The following is a 16,633-nucleotide window of genomic DNA, read 5'->3' as shown; positions in this document are numbered from 1 at the left end:
AGTAGGTCTACTGTAACAGCCTTGGAGAACGAATATGAAAAGGGGGTGTTGGATATACTCAGGGGAACGTCATCAGTTATTTTTAGCCATTGAAAAGTATTGTATGTCACCAGTGACTAACAGCATATTTCTCCTTAAAAAAAACAAGCTCCAATATGCATAAGTAAAAAAAACATCACTAGTACAACCAATATTGTGCTACCTGATGGCAGGATGACTCTGTGACGTACATGTTCATGGCTGCGATACAGGGGATCTGCAGATCAGAAGCGTGAGTCTCTGCAAGGAGCCCCAGCCTTTGTAAACTTAATACCATTAAATTGGGAACACGTAAGTACTGTGATGTATAGTGTTTAGAAACTACACAGGAGGGGTGTGAAGCGCTATATAGAAAGCAAGTTATTAGGTCGAAGCCTCCCAGACAGCGCAGCCATCTCGTTTGCGGAAGACTTCTTGGGGACATTCGGAAAGCTTTCCTGGAAATGCATTCTGCCCATTGCTTACCATTGGCTTTGTGGTTTGTAGCTACATTTTCTGGCTTTCTAATTGCTGGTTCTATTTGTTTAAGGTGTTCAGCTTGAGTTTGTGCCTTTCATTGCCCAGACCCCATTTACTATATTTTTCCACCAGTGCTGAATTTCCGTAAACAGGCATTCAAATCTTGTTCTTATCTTGTCACACTTGCTGTGCATTCAAATACAGAGGTCAAATTCAGGCTCTGTCTTCCAGGGAGCTTGGTGTTTACTTTTCTCTCTCTAACCTCAAAGTGAGAGGATTTATGTGATGATCTTACTGGATACTAGGGGTAGGAAAGTTTTTTTTTTTGCTAGCACACCTGAATATATCAGAATTAGGAACGTACCAATGAAGGACATTTTTGTGTTAATTCTGAAGTGTGTTGGAAACAAATACTTTAATATGATCAAAATAAACCTATACAATAGGTGATTTCATTTCCACACATTATCACTTGTGCGTTCTATAGTTTTGTTGGTAAAACTGTATGATTGCGCAAATGTAATGGCCATTTCAATTGAAAATCTTTTGTCTGTAATGGCAGTGTGCTACCAAACCATGCATACTCACCCTACACCACTCCACTCTACTCTGCACCACTCCACACCACTGTTCTCTACTCTGCACCAATCCACTATACATCACTCCACCCACTGCGACCTGCACCACTGCACTCTGCACCACTCCACTGTATGCCACTGCACTCTACTCTACACCACTCCCCTCTGTGCCAATGCACTCTACATCACACTACTCTACACCCTTCACCACTGCACTCTACACCACTCTGCATAGCTGGACTCTAACTCACTGCACTCTATACCAAAACACTCTACACCAATGTACTCTGCTCTGTATCTCTCAAATCCACGCATCTTCACTCTATGCCAAATGACCATATGCCACTCTAATCTACCCTGCACCACTGCACTCTACACCACTTTACGCCATTATACCTTCTACGCCACTCTATGCCACTCCACTCTACCCTGCACCACTCCACTCTACTCTGAAACAATCTACTATATGCCACTGCAACCTGCACCACTCCACTGTATGCCACTGCACTCTACTCTACACCACTCTCCTCTGTGCCAGTGCACTCTACATCACACTACTCTACACCCTTCACCACTGCACTCTACACCACTCTGCAAAACTGGACTCTAACTCACTGCACTCTATACCAATGCACTCTACACCAATGTACTCTGCTCTGTATCTCTCAAATCTACGCCTCTTCACTCTATGCCAAATGACCATATACCACTCTAATCTACCCTGCACCACTGCACTCTACACCACTTTGCTCCATTACACCTTCTACGCCACTCTATGCCACTGCACTCTACCCTGCACCACTCCACTCTACTCTGAAACAATCTACTATACGCCACTGCACTCAACACCACTCCAAACCACAGCACTTTATGTTACTCTTCTAGATGCACCTGCACTTTACACCACTCTACTCTATACCACTGCAGTCTATGCCAATGCACTCTACACAACTGCACCACTGTATGCTATGCCAAAGCACTCTATGCCACTCTGCAACACTGCACTCTACGCCACTACACTCTATGCCACCACACTCTATGCCAATGCACTCTATTCTCTAACACTCCACTCTACGCCTCTGCATTCTACGCAAATCCACCGTACACCACTCTAATCTACTCTGTACCACTGCACTCTACACCACTTTAGTCTACACCATTATACTCTACACCACTTTACGCCACTGCACTTTACCCTGCACCACTCCACTCTACTCCACTTCACTCTACTCTGAATCAATCTACTCTACACCACTGCACTCTAAGCCACTCTATTCAACTCTGCACCATTCCACTCTACGCCACTCCAAACCACTGCACTCGATGCCACTGCACTTTACACCACTCTACTCGATGCCACTGCACTTTACACCACTCTACTCTAAACCACTGCACTCTACGCCAATGGACTCTACACAACTGCACCACTGTATTCTACACCACTGCTCTCTGCACCACTCTACTACACTGCAGTGTACCACAATGCACTCTATTCTGTAACACTGCACTCTACTTTGCACTACTGCATTCTATGCCAATGCACTCTACACCACTGCAATCTATGCCACTCTATGCCACTGCCTCTATGGCAATATATTCTGCTCTGCACCACTTTATGCCACACTACTCTGCACCACTCTGCACCACTGCACTCTGCACCACTGCAACCTATGTCACTCTACTCAGGACCACTCCACTCGGACCACTCCACTCTGCACCACTCCACTCTACTATGCAACACTCTACTCTATGCCACTGCATTCTACAGCGCTGCATTGTACACTGCTGAATTCTATGCCAATTCACTGTACACCAGTCCACTCTACTGTATGCCACTCCATGGAATACCACTCTATATGACTCCACTCTATGCCACTACAATACACAACACTCTATGCCACTCCACTCTAGGACACTCTTCTCCACTCTTCTCAATTCCACTCTAGGACACTCCACGCCATTCCACTCTATGATATTCCATGCCATCCTCCTCTACGTCACTAATGTTTGCCATGCTGAACAGCAGTCATGCTGTTGTACAACATGGCTAAAACACATTGGCAAAGCCAATAGCTCTTGCATAGGCAAGACCTGTTGGCTTTGCCAATCCTTAGTTTTATAATGCCCTTATGCCTGCTCCATAGAAAATGCTGTAAATTTCTTAACGGATGCATGTCAAAATATCAAAACAACATACTGGCCTGCAAAAAAATGGCGCTCACAATATCGACTATCATCATATAGTCAAGGTAATTACATATAGGGAAGTACAGATTTATTAATCTAAACATAATATCTTATTACCATGACGATATACTGGTAGTCAATACTTTAGATAGAATATTGTTGCAGGTTTACGGGTCAATCGAGACCTTGTGACCCCGCCTCCTTCATAGCTAATGATCCAGAAGGAAAGTGCTCATGACTGCCTGTAGGAAGCTGGCTTTATATACACTATATAAGGTATAGTGTGCACAGAGTCCAGTGTGTCCCCAGAGTTCTTACAGTAGGCTTAAGTAGATAATACTAAAAGCTCTATTTGTGGTAGAATGGTTGAGCAGCTAGGCTTATCAGTGGGCTGTGTTAAGCATTTGTTGTACACACTCGGGCAATACATGATTACACACACTCAAAGGCTGAATCCCAGACTAATTGTTTTGTATAAAAAGTTATTATTTTGTTATTTTATTTTAAGAACCAAGAGGAACTCAGTTGCAGGTAATTAACAGTTTCAAGAGTACTAATACTTTTCGAAATGCAGTAGGAATACTTTACAGTATGAGAAATGCTTTTGTGCTGTCTATCAAAAACAGTAGCAACTTATCAGCTGCAAAAGATAGACAGTTAAATGCAGTAGGAGAAATACAATGCAATCCCGTGGAAGGAAAACTGTTATAGGCATTAAGAGGTGACACTACTTACTCTTCCAGTCTTCGGGGTTTAGACCAACACTGGGCAAGGTTCAACTTAAGATCGGTACTGCACCACCAGCAGGACTGGGGCGGCCGGGTGCAGAGGTCACTGGGCCCAATTTTAGTCAATGAAGAATGGGGGCACCCACAAGATGTGCGGTTTGCAGGTAGGTACCCTCATTTTCAGGGCACAGGCCCTGGCAGTTAAAGTGAGCACTGGGGGGCCACAAGGCAGCACTAACCTTACACCACCAGCGGTACCAGGGCAGCCGGGTGCAGGGTGCAAATCAGCATCAGGGGCCCAAAGCGTTTCAATGGAGAAACTTGAATCCAGCAAAGCGGTACAAAAGGGGGTGGTGATTTTGTACCGCTTTGTTCGCCATAAGTTGACAGGGTATGCTCAGACGTGAGTCCCTTGCTCACTTTGCCACTGGATTCAAGCAAGCCTGGCTGAAGACGGATGAAATGCCAGAAACCGGTCTAGGAAGCTTGTTTCCGGTCCAGGGAAGGCATGGCTTGGCAGTTCGGGCTGGACTGTTCCTATGAGGCACAGGGTCAGACTGATTTGCATATGGCCATGTCTGAACTGGGGTGGCAGAGTGGGCTAAAGAACGGTGATGGATGAAACCCAGATCTGTTGACTGGGTGTGAGTGTTTGATTGGTTCTAATGCTCCGTCCATCAGCACCCCCTTTTGTACCGCTTTGTTTGCCATAAGTTGACAGGGTATGCTCAGACGTGAGTCCCTTGCTCACTTTGCCACTGGATTCAAGCAAGCCTGGCTGAAGACGGATGAAATGCCAGAAACCGGTCTAGGAAGCTTGTTTCCGGTCCAGGGAAGGCATGGCTTGGCAGTTCGGGCTGGACTGTTCCTATGAGGCACAGGGTCAGACTGATTTGCATATGGCCATGTCTGAACTGGGGTGGCAGAGTGGGCTAAAGAACGGTGATGGATGAAACCCAGATCTGTTGACTGGGTGTGAGTGTTTGATTGGTTCTAATGCTCCGTCCATCAGCACCCCCTTTTGTACCGCTTTGTTTGCCATAAGTTGACAGGGTATGCTCAGACGTGAGTCCCTTGCTCACTTTGTCACTGGATTCAAGCAAGCCTGGCTGAAGACGGATGAAATGCCAGAAACCGGTCTAGGAAGCTTGTTTCCGGTCCAGGGAAGGCATGGCTTGGCAGTTCGGGCTGGACTGTTCCCATGAGGCACAGGGTCAGACTGATTTGCATATGGCCATGTCTGAACTGGGGTGGCAGAGTGGGCTAAAGAACGGTGATGGATCAAACCCAGATCTGTTGACTGGGTGTGAGTGTTTGATTGGTTCTAATGCTCCGTCCATCAGCACCCCCTTTTGTACCGCTTTGTTTGCCATACGTTGTCAGGGCATGCTCAGACGTGAGTCCCTTGCTCACTTTGCCACTGGATTCAAGCAAGCTTGGCTGAAGACGGCTGAAATGCCAGAAACTGGTCCTAGGAAGCTTGTTTCCGGTCCAGGGAAGGCATGGCTTGGCAGTTCGGGCTGGACTGTTCCCATGAGGCACAGGGTCAGACTGATTTACATATGGCCATGTCTGAACTGGGGTGGCAGAGTGGGCTAATGAACGGTGATGGATCAAACCCAGATCTATTGACTGGGTGTGAGTGTTTGATTGGTTCTAATGCTCCGTCCATCAGCACCCCCTTTTGTACCGCTTTGTTCGCCATAAGTTGACAGGGTATGCTCAGACGTGAGTCCCTTGCTCACTTTGCCACTGGATTCAAGCAAGCCTGGCTGAAGACGGCTGAAATGCCAGAAACTGGTCCTAGGAAGCTTGTTTCCGGTCCAGGGAAGGCATGGCTTGGCAGTTCGGGCTGGACTGTTCCCATGAGGCACAGGGTCAGACTGATTTGCATATGGCCATGTCTGAACTGGGGTGGCAGAGTGGGCTAAAGAACGGTGATGGATCAAACCCAGATCTGTTGACTGGGTGTGAGTGTTTGATTGGTTCTAATGCTCCGTCCATCAGCACCCCCTTTTGTACCGCTTTGTTCGCCATAAGAATGGACTTAGACACTGTAGGTGCATTAGTCTCATGCAGCTATGACCTCACCTGTGGTATAGTGCACCCTGCATTAGGGATGTGAGGTCTGCTAGAGGGGTGACTTACCTATGCCGTAGGCAGTGATAGGTAGGCATAGCCCACAGGGATGTGTGCCATGTTGACTTTTAAGTTTTGTGTGCAACAAAACACACAGTCTGCAATGGCAGTGTGTATGTGTTAGGTGAGGGGTCTCTGAGGGTGGCATAATACATGCTGCAGCCCTTAGAGACCCTCTGTGGTCACAAGGCCATTGGTACCACTGGTACCTTTTACAAGGGACTTACTTGTGGGCCAGAAGTGTGCCAATGTGGAAACAAAGGTACAGTTTTGGGAAAGAACACAGGCACTGGGAACCTGATGGGCAGGGACCTAGTGCACACTCAGTCAAAGTGCATCATATATCAGGCAAAACGTGGGGCGTAACCATGCAAAAAGGGACACTTTTCTACACTGCCTCACTTTTGTTTGTGCATCCATATGAAGACGAGCATTTAGTTCTTTAATTAGAACTCTTTGCCTCTCTTTTATCTCAGTGGTCTCATATATGTTTCCTCTCCTTCTGTCTCTTTTTAAGGTTGACCTTTGAGACGGCCATAGCTGTCTCGCCAAACTATTGTTTTTTTAAACAATCATACATAATATCTTAATCCATTGGTCTGTTAAATTGTCATTCACATTTGCTTCTGCCCACCACAGCTTACAGTATGAGACAATGGGTCTTTCCACTATTCACATTGGCTCCCTTCAATTTCAGTGACTTCACACAGCCTGTGCACATCGTTCACTTCCGCCTAAAACAGTTAATTTCTCTTCAGTGACAAAAGTGCTTCAAAGTTTATATTAACTTCAAATAGCAGCTGTTTATTTTGCTTGCACATTGTGTGCCCAGTTAGATGGTGATTCATTTTCTGTCTCTATTATAAAGTTGTATTATAAAGTCTTTAATTTACATTGTAATAGTTCGGCCACCTGCAATTTGAATGTCAGGATGAGTGGTTATTTACTCTCTCTCTCTCTCTCTCTCTCCCTCTCCCTCTCCCTCTCTCTCTCTCTCTCTCTCCCTCTCCCTCTCCCTCTCCCCCTCCCCCTCCCCCTCTCCCTCCCCCTACCTCTCCCCCTCCCCTTCTCTCTCCAGTGACTTACAGTAAAATGATGGACCCCCCTGCAGAATGTGCAGAGGGGCCCCTGAGTCTCCCATATATCACAGATATTCATTGGCCTTGGGGTAGAATAGGATCCTCCTGAAGGATTGGGGGCCCCAGAAGTGTTGGGGTACCCCTACACCAGCACCATGCACCCTACACCTGCAACAGAGGGTTCATTATGGTACTTGCCACGAGCGCTACGTGCCATGAGTCAGGTGCATCGTCAGGGCTTTGTGTCTTTTAGGGTGACTACACCCTTAGTATGTCCCCTCCCTTCGGTGAGGGAACATCCCCTAACCTGATTGGCTAAAATCCTTCCATGCAAGATGGAGGCTTTTCTAAGGAGGAGGTCTAGGGCACCTTAGGGGTGGTCATGGCAGAGAGGGGGGACACTGAGACTGTCTATGGGTCTCAGTGCTGAAGTAGTAGGTAGGGCCACAGGGCAGAATTGAGGTGCATTGGCAGAATGGATGGGCAGGTGCGAGGGTGGAGGAAAAAAGAACATGTTATGGAAGAGGAAGGAGTGCATGCAAGTGATGGAAGGTTCCAAGAGCAAAGCCACAGAAAGGAGTCAAGAGAGAGAAGGGGTCATTGAGAACAGGGTGGAGGAAGAAGGAGAACCAGAGAACATAGAGGAGAGGGCAGGAGAGGAGAAGATGGAGAATGTGGTGGAAGGAAGAGAGGAGAGTAACAGGCGGAGCTGGACACAATATTCTTGCATACAACCGTCACCAACTTGCTACAGTCACTTATATAATTAATCCCTTCAGTGCCACGCCCTTTCCCCCTCCTGTGCCGGGCGTTGCACTAGTGGGTGGGGTTCATGACGAGATAGTCTCGTCATGGGCACAGCGCAACCGTGCTCCATGACGAGACTATCTCGTCATGGGCACTGAAGAGGTTAAACTCAGAAGGACCTGTGTACATGGATAATGTCCTATGCTGGGTGAGTCCAGTATGACTGCCTCCTGGATTTCTGTAGGCCCATCCCTAAGACCTTGTTGTTTCCAGAGCATAATGAGAAAATATGCATTTATTTAGAAAGTATTCTAGATGGCACAAACAAGGCCATAAAGGATGTCAGAGAGCCTAACGACATCTTACAGGATTTACAGGCACATCAGATATGATTGAAAGTGACACACAACCATTAGGAAGGTACCATACTGGAGGCGGATTTAACATCAATGCAGCCAATGAACATAACTCAAAGGTTCCCAGTAAACTGCATTACGAGATCTGGAGTATATCCACATCAAGCAACCTGACCAGATTAGTGGCCTGACAGATCAAATATCACTCCAAGAGAGAGCATTGGCAGAGCTGGATTACCTCCACAGGAAGCCAACTTTGAGGCAATCTAACAATATGAATTATCTGGCAGGTCAAGTATTATTCAGCAGAGATTCTCGAGTCACATTAGAGTAAAAACAACTTTTAGACGGATGGCTGAGGTATGTTGTTCAGCACTGAGGGGCATATGTATCAAACGATTTTTTAATCGCAAACGCTGCGATTCGCAAAATAACAGCGTTTGCGATTAAAAAATCGGTAATCGGGATGTATGAGGCAAATCCCATCGCAAAATTAAGGAATTGCTAATTTAGCGATTTCTTAATTTTGCGTAAGCATTTAAGAAATCGCAAATTGCGATTTCTTAAATGATATGTAAAAAGCACCCAAGTTGTGCGAATTATCCTTAAGAAATCGCAAATTACCACCAACTTCCAGTTGGTGGTAATTTGCGATTTCCTTTCAAAAAGCACTTTTTTAAATTTTACAAAGTGCCACGTGGCGCTCATACATGCCCTTAGGGCATGTATGTGCGCCATATGCACACACATGCTAATTTCAGGGGTGCATCAGGGTGTCATCATGACACCCTTGCACCTTTGAAATTATTCTCAAATTGCGATTAGCAAATTGCGATTCGCTATTTGAGAATTACTTCCCATTCATTCCTATGGGTCTCCTGGCCCATAGGAATGAATGGGCAGGTATTCCTTCATTGCGATTTCGCAATTTGCTAATCGCAATTAAGGAATTTTAAGAAATCGCAAAAAGTTTGCAATTTTTTTAATACATCCCGTTTTGCAATTCTCAAATAGCGATTCTTTAAAAATCGCTATTTGAGAATCGCAAATGGTGATGTTGATACATTTGCCCCTGAGTGCTTAAAATGGCCAACGGGATAAGTCTCAAGGGTGCAAGGGAAGTAGGTCAATATGTTTGGTGCTGACCTCAGAGAGCGAAGGATCCTTTCTTGAAGGGTTGGACACTCTCTTTTGCTTCTCGCCACTCAGGAGCCTCCAGAAATAGTCTGTTTCTTTGAAAGCCATTTTGGGGTCATAAGGCATAGGGTCGGATGTAGCAAAGGTTCTTTTTCCTTTCTTTGTCTATGACAAAATGCGTTAGTACATATGGGCTATATATAGTGCCTTACATGCAGGGCCACTGGAATTATGCGATTTTGTGGCTGCCGTTGTTCTGCATTATAATTAAGGCTCCCTGTTTTCCGTTTTTACTGATTTTTACAGATAAATACAGACAGAAAACATTAATTTTCTTGTCTGTATTTAATTTTTAATGTAGATAAAAACGGAAATTGGGTTGATTTTTGAGTCCTTCTAAATACTGTCTACCATGACTGCCAGGGCAATGGATTTGTGAAATGATAGATAAGGGGGGTAAAAAAAAAGTAATTTTAGTAAAGAGGCTTTAACAGCAGTGGATATGCAAAAGGTTGATACTGAAATGTGCATATTTTCATCTATGTGCACTGATTTATCTTCTGCGGGTGTTCACAGCACTCAAACCTGACAGGCATTCAAGCATGAGTGTATATTTATCGGTTAAATAAATGTGGAAATATACTAATTTCAACTTAATTTTTCCACAAAACCCAAAATAAATATGGATAAATACTGATAAAATTAGCAAAAAATAAATATGGATAAATACAGACAGAAATATCTAAAAAATAAGTACCATAAAACCGGGAGCCCTAAATTTGCCACATTTGCTTCACAATTCAGCATCTTCAAGATAATCTGCAGATTATATATATATATATTTTTAAAGTTCTAAAAAAGTTTCTAAAACATAAGAGCGCATGCTGCTGCGCAGTGGAAGGCCCTTTGCAGACGTTGACTGGGCCGCTTTCTGTTGCTTATGGTGTATTTGGGCAATAAACTGCTACTAATGAAGTGGCACCTTTACCCAGACAGTGTTAAGCAATGCAAACATGCCAAATGTGAAAGTAATACTATCACAAAAGGTGCCGCATCATGCTGCTGACACATATTTCAGTCAATCCTGCCACATAATGCGGTGCTCCCCTACTGCATAATTCCAGCGGCCCTGCTTTTATCCCTGACATGATGTTTCATAAATGCCCTTTGCCTCAATCATGAGCCACCTTAAAGAACCTGGGACCGGGCAGTGTTGCCCTTCATTGCCAATGGGGCTGTTCTATTACTCCTGAATCCTTAAACTCGCCCTGCCGCAGGCGGATGGGCACAAATCCTACTGATACCATAAGTGGCAAATAGTGTGGCGTAGTTTTTTTTCCCGCCGATAACCAGTTTCCTCCCACGCAGTGTGGAAACAAAACATCCTTTGCAACCAATTCTCCTGCACAGTATTCCCCTAAGCACACTGTGTTGTCTTCAAGATAGGGCCCTGTTTTAAACTTGGCAGAGCGCTCAGGGCTTCAAGTGTCTAAGGGGGGGTGCTCTTGTTAGCGGAGTCCCGAGAAGAGCCCCCGATCTCCGGAAACAAGAGGCTGCTGTACAAATCAGGGACAGAGCGACCACCAAGCGTTCACATCCAGCTCTGTCAATGCACCTAGGCGGACCTACGGCTTCCCTGTTCAATTAGTACAGTGCAGCCACCCCCGTTGAGCTCCCCTGATGCACCTCGGTCCTGGCCTACAGCATCCCTGCTGCTCCCATTCAGGGACCCCCGCACAGTTGCAGCATCCGTGCCATAATGGAACTAAGAGAGCCGCCAACAGGTCTTCTGGTGCCCGGTCGGGCCACAGCGCCCACGGCTTGGAGTACCATAGCGAATACATAAAGCACTTTTGATGCGCAGACCCCTGCTGTTCCAGTACAGTGACCCACGCGCGCCCCCATCGCAGCTCTGCCTTCATTTTGACTTGGGGCACACATTGCTATTTCACTTCTATCACAAATACCGAGCAAACGAATGCACCTCGGCCTTGGCGGGGAGCAATCCTTGTTTCCAGGACATGGATCCCCACAAGTCTTTGCAAATCACCTCAGTTCTGAACATCAGCACGAACTGAAATCACAGCCAATGCACCTCGTGCATGACACGCGCCCACCTCCTATCAAAGTGACAGCTCCCACTCGCTGCACACAGCTCTGCCAATGCACCTCAATCCTGAACATCAGCACGAACTGAAATCACAGCCAATGCACCCACCTCGTGCATGACACGCGCCCACCACTCCTATCAAAGTGACAGCTAACACTCACTGCACACAGCTCTGCCAATGCACCTCAATCCTGATCTTTAGCACACACTGATACCCCAGGGCGTGGGGCCGCACAAATCACAGCCAATGCACCTCATGCATGACACGTGCCCACCACTGCTATCAAAGTGCCAGATCCCACTCACTGCACACAGCTCTGCCAATGCACCTCTATCCTGATCTTTAGCACACACTGATACCCCAGGGCATGGAATCGTACGAATCACAGCCAATGCACCCACCTCATGCATGACACGTGCCCACCACTGCTATCAGAGTACCAGATCCCACTCACTGCACACAGCTCTGCCAATGCACCTCAAACCTGATCTTTAGCACACACTGATACCCCAGGGCGTGGGGCCGCAGAAATCACAGCCAATGCATCTCATGCATGACACGCGCCCACCACTGCTGAGTACCAGCTCCCACTCACTGCACACAGCTCGGCCAATGCACCTCAATCCTGATCTTTAGCACACACTGATACCCCAGGGCATGGGGCCGCACAAATCACAGCCAATGCACCCACCTCGTGCATGACATGCACCACCACTGCTATCAGAGTACCAGATCTCACTCAATGCACACAGCTCTGTCAATGCACCTCAATCCCAATCTTTAGCACACACTGATACCCCAAGGCATGGGGCCGCACAAATCACAGCCAATGTACCCACCTCGAGCATGACACGTGCCCACCACTGCTATCAGAGTGCCAGATCCCACTCACTGCACACAGCTCTGCCAATGCACTTCAATTGTGATCTTTAGCACAAACTGAAATCACAGCCAATGCACCTCGTGCATGACACGCGCCCACCACTGCTATCAAAGTGCCATCTCCCACTCACTGCACACAGCTCTGTCAATGCACCTCAATCCTGATCTTTAGCACACACTGATACCACAGGGCATGGGACCGCACAAATCACAGCCAATGCACCGACCTCGTGCATGACACGCGCCAACCACTGCTATCAGAGTACCAGATCCCACTCACTGCACACAGCTCTGCCAATGCACCTCAATCCGAATATTTAGCACACACTGAAATTACAGCCAATGCACCCACCTCGGGCATGACATGCACCAACCACTGCTTTCAGAGTACCAGATCTCACTCAATGCACACAACCCTGCCAATGAACCTCAATCCTGATCTTTAGCACACACTGAAATCACAGCCAATGCACCCACCTCGTGCATGACATGCGCCAACCACTGCTTTCAGATTACCAGATCTCACTCAATGCACACAGCCCTGCCAATGCACCTCAATCCTGATCTTTAACACACACTGATACCCCAGGGCATGGGGCCCGCACAAATCACAGCCAATGTATCCACCTCGTGCATGACACGCGCCAACCACTGCTTTCAGAGTACCAGATCTCACTCAATGCACACAGCTCTGCCAATGCACCTCAAACCTGATCTTTAGCACACACTGATACCCCAGGGCGTGGGGCCGCACAAATCACAGCCAATGCATCTCATGCATGACACGCGCCCACCACTGCTGAGTACCAGCTCCCACTCACTGCACACAGCTCGGCCAATGCACCTCAATCCTGATCTTTAGCACACACTGATACCCCAGGGCATGGGGCCGCACAAATCACAGCCAATGCACCCACCTCGTGCATGACACGTGCCCACCACTGCTATCAGAGTACCAGATCCCACTCACTGCACACAGCTCTGCCAATGCACCTCAATCCCAATCTTTAGCACACACTGATACCCCAAGGCATGGCGCCGCACAAATCACAGCCAATGTACCCACCTTGTGCATGACACGTGCCCACCACTGCTATCAGAGTACCAGATCCCACTCACTGCACACAGCTCTGCCAATGCACTTCAATTGTGATCTTTAGCACAAACTGAAATCACAGCCAATGCACCTCGTGCATGACACGCGCCCACCACTGCTATCAAAGTGCCATCTCCCACTCACTGCACACAGCTCTGTCAATGCACCTCAATCCTGATCTTTGGCACACACTGATGCCACAGGGCATGGGACCACACAAATCACAGCCAATGCACCGACCTCGTGCATGACACGCGCCAACCACTGCTATCAGAGTACCAGATCCCACTCACTGCACACAGCTCTGCCAATGCACCTCAATCCGAATATTTAGCACACACTGAAATTACAGCCAATGCACCCACCTCGGGCATGACATGCACCAACCGCTGCTTTCAGAGTACCAGATCTCACTCAATGCACACAACCCTGCCAATGAACCTCAATCCTGATCTTTAGCACACACTGAAATCACAGCCAATGCACCCACCTCGTGCATGACATGCGCCAACCACTGCTTTCAGAGTACCAGATCTCACTCAATGCACACAGCCCTGCCAATGCACCTCAGTCCTGATCTTTAGCACACACTGATACCCCAGGGCATGGGGCCCGCACAAATCACAGCCAATGTACCCACCTCGTGCATGACACGCGCCAACGCGCCAACCACTGCTTTCAGAGTACCAGATCTCACTCAATGCACACAGCCCTGCCAATGCACCTCAATCCTGATCTTTAGCACACACGGATACCCCAGGGCATGGGGCCGCACAAATCACAGCCAATGCACCCACCTCGTGCATGACACGTGCCCACCACTGCTATCAAAGTGCCAGCTCCCACTCACTGCACACAGCTCTGCCAATGCACCTCAACCCTGATCTTTAGCACACAATGATACCCCAGGGCATGGGACCGCACAAATCACAGCCAATGCACCCACCTCGTGCATGACACGTGCCCACCACTGCTATCAGAGTACCAGATCCCACTCACTGCACACAGCTCTGCCAATGCACCTCAATTGTGATCTTTAGCACAAACTGAAATCACAGCCAATGCATCCACCTCGTGCATGACACGCGCCCACCAGTTCTATCGGAGTACCAGATCCCACTCACTGCACATAGCTCTGTCAATACACCTCAATCCCTCCCCGCAGCACCCTCTGGGGAGCCGAGCGCAGAAACCACCATCCGGAGCACCACTGCACCTCAATCCTAAAATCCAAATCAGAAACAGCCCTTCTGCTCCAGCACTGGGGTCCAAAGCCTGCCAAAGCACCCCGACCGTGACTTGTCGCAGCCCATGTCGTTATAGCACGGGGGCCCTCACACCGCGGTTCCCTTACCTGGGGCCCCTCTATAGCATGGTGCTCGGTGGCCGCAGGTGGTCCGGTGCAGCGGGGTGCTTGCTCAGCCGGCGGGCTCCATATTTGCGGCACGGCACCCGCCGGTGTCTCTTCAGACCCTGGTGTCGTCTCCAAACTGCGGGTGTGATGATCCTCGCGATCCACCACAGGAGGGTCAGTACGAGAGACAGGCGCGAGAGAGCGAGAAGCACCTGACTCCGCCCACAGAAACAGCGCAGATTCGGCGCCGCGTGGATGAAGGCGCGAAGAGGCAGCCCCAGAACGCCCCCCCTAGCCCCCACCTCACAGGCGCCCACCTACACAGTGTGACCCTCCGCTGCGTGACCCCACCACGCACTCCTCAGCTCACTGACGCCGGTGCACTGCGCACCCACCGGCCAAGGGCTTCCCACCGCGCAACTCCCGCATTGCTCCCCCAAATCAGCCCCCGCCACTGTGTGCCGCCCTTCCAAGACCCCCACAGACCGCACCACAACCCCCGTTACCTCCGTCCAAAGAGATTTCCCACAACCATGTACCCGCTATATCTCCCCGCCCCATGAGCGGCCCCTGAATCTGTCAAACTCCATCTCACAAAAAAGGCACATATACCGCTGTGTAACCCGCTATGCATCTCTCCCCTTCTCCACGAGGGTTTCCCCAAATTTGTCAAACTTCGTCACACAAAGGAGTAATTAGACTGCGCAGATTTTCTATTTCCCACAGACAGGAAGATGGGAACGTGGGACCATGATGGGGATGCTGGCGCCAAGACCAGCCTAGTAGGACCATCTGCTGTTGCTAAGCAATCGCTTCCCGTCTCCATGGAAACCACATGGGTTTTGGGGGTATGGCTTTCAAAGTAAGGCTTATCCTCACCTCAGCTCTTCCAAAGTTCCTCAATTGTGATGTGTAGCACGCCCTCCTGTATCAGCAGAGGGGCGCACACAGCTGCGCCAGTGCATCTAACTCTGGACCCCAGCGCACTATGGTTTCCTAGAACTGGGACCTCATCCCACCCCATCCAACTCTGCCAATGTATCTCAGTGCTGAACTACTTCTCCCCTATCATTCCCGCGCGGGGCTCGGTCATCTCTGCCACTGCTCAGCAAGCCGGAGCTGCAACGTCGGTCATGACATCCCTGCCCTCTGACCCACGGGCAGCTCTGGCATTGCACCTCAACCCTGAGCTGCGGCGTCACTCATGACATCCCTGCAACCCGGCCCACGCGCAGCCCTGGCATTGCACCTCAACCCTGAGCTGCAGCGTCACCCATGACATCCCTGCACTCCGGCCCACGCGCAGCTCTGGCATTGCACCTCTACCCTGAGCTGCAGCGTCACTCATGACATCCCTGCAATCCGGCCCACGCGCAGCTCTGGCATTGCACCTCAACCCTGAGCTGCAGCTTCACCAATGACATCCCTGCAACCCGGCCTACGCGCAGCTCTGGCATTGCACCTCAACCCCGAGCTGCAGCGTCACCCATGACATCCCTGCAACCCGGCCTACGCGCAGCTCTGGCATTGCACCTCAACCCTGAGCTGCAGGTTCACCAATGACATCCCTGCACTCCGGCCCACGCGCAGCTCTAGTATTGCACCTCTACCCTGAGCTGCAGCTTCACCAATTACATCCCTGCACTCCGGCCCACGCGCAGCTCTGGCATTGCACCTCAACCCTGAGCTGCAGCGTCACTAATGACATCCCTGCACTCCGGCCCACGCGCAGCTCTAGCAT

The 16,633-nt window shown here is 49.0% G+C and overlaps 1 protein-coding gene across 1 annotated transcript in view; it reads right to left on the bottom strand.

The window, feature by feature from the left end:
• Window positions 1–15,025, bottom strand: part of LOC146784247 (neuropeptide Y receptor type 1-like) — a 170,135-nt gene extending 155,110 nt beyond the window's left edge. The window contains exon 1 of the mRNA XM_085633490.1: window positions 14,893–15,025. The gene's annotated coding sequence lies outside the window, so the exon portion shown is untranslated. The remainder of the gene's footprint in view (window positions 1–14,892) is intronic.
• Between the last annotated feature and the right edge of the window lie 1,608 nt (window positions 15,026–16,633).

Source organism: Triturus cristatus, chromosome 11, assembly GCF_964204655.1.
Source record: "Triturus cristatus chromosome 11, aTriCri1.1, whole genome shotgun sequence".
In the NCBI taxonomy this organism is placed as follows: Eukaryota; Metazoa; Chordata; class Amphibia; order Caudata; family Salamandridae; genus Triturus; species Triturus cristatus.
Note: the sequence above shows the minus strand (reverse complement) of the source record. Positions and strands in the feature narration are given on the sequence as shown.